The 1,183-nt window shown below is 52.9% G+C and overlaps 1 pseudogene; it reads right to left on the reverse strand.

Annotated features, from left to right (window-relative positions):
* Nucleotides 1–891, reverse strand: part of LOC103583183 — a 5,571-nt pseudogene extending 4,680 nt beyond the window's left edge.
* Between the last annotated feature and the right edge of the window lie 292 nt (nucleotides 892–1,183).

Consider the following 1,183-nt stretch of genomic DNA (forward strand, 5'->3'; position numbering starts at 1 on the left):
TTTCATTAAACGATTTGCAGTGTTACTTCGAGTTAAAGGTGGAGGCGAGTCCGTCTCCTTGTTAGAGGTCACTGAGGACATACTTCCAATTCTCTGCAGCGGCGTCCCAGAGACTTGGGAATATAAAGAAGAAAATGCATTGGCCACAGTAGTAAGCACTTCAATTTGACGAAAACGACTTGTTAAGGCGTAATTTGGGTTATCTACTTCCATCCGTTGCATTTGAGCACTCAAAAATACTTTAATATCTATCCCTCTGGCAAATGATGAGGAATTAAAAAATCTGGAAGGAATTTTAGAAGCAATATCTGGTTCATCTCGTCCAAATCCAGGATTATAAAGAATTTCTTCAGGATCTTCCTCATAAAGTTCCAACAATTCTGAAACACTTGACACTGTCCCACTACTTTTACCAGATCCAGTGGAATTCATACTTCTCCCTTTCTGATGAAACTGCAGTCTTCTCTCATTGGCCAAGATATTATTGCAGTTTTCAATTTGGGCATCACTTTCATTGAGGTGATTGGCTTCAGCTCCCAATGACAAGTCATCTTCAAAACTTCCTCCATTTCTCACAAGCACACCCTTCAACGTACTGCTGCTTTGCTCATCCAGTGAGGCTCCCAAAGGTGTACGGCAGTCCTTGAGCCATATCGCGATCTTCTCCTTAGGCACGTTTCCTCTCCCCGCGGCCGCCGGCAGCTTCGCGCCGGAGAGGTCGTCCTCGTCGTCCTCGTCCTCGTCCTGCGTCGTCGCTTCTGTGGACAGATCCTCTGTCGCCGACGCCTGCCAGGAGCTGCGGCACTTGGCCCAGGCCTTCCTTCTGCGACTCGCCACTTGCCACTCCAGTTCCTCCTCCGTCTCCGCCGATGCCACCAGGGGCCGGTCCATGGCCGCACAGGGGGCTCCGCTGCCCAGCCGGAGCCTGTGCGAGACAAGACGGCGGCAGGGACCCCCACCCCTGCTGTCTGCGCCCGGCCGGGCTGGGGGCCCCGGGAAGCGGGAATGGGCGCCGGAGGAGGAGGAGGAGGAGGAGGGGACAGGGAGGGAGGGAAGGAATGGGAGGCAGGGGGCGGAGGGCCAGCGCTTCACATGAAGCCGCCGCGCGCTGAGAGGGAGCGCGAAAGGACTTTTAACAGAATGATTTTCATATGATGGCTCCTATGGCTGATATCCAATGGAT

Source organism: Galeopterus variegatus, unplaced genomic scaffold (assembly GCF_000696425.1).
Source record: "Galeopterus variegatus unplaced genomic scaffold, G_variegatus-3.0.2 Scaffold20380, whole genome shotgun sequence".
NCBI classification, from domain to species: domain Eukaryota; kingdom Metazoa; phylum Chordata; class Mammalia; order Dermoptera; family Cynocephalidae; genus Galeopterus; species Galeopterus variegatus.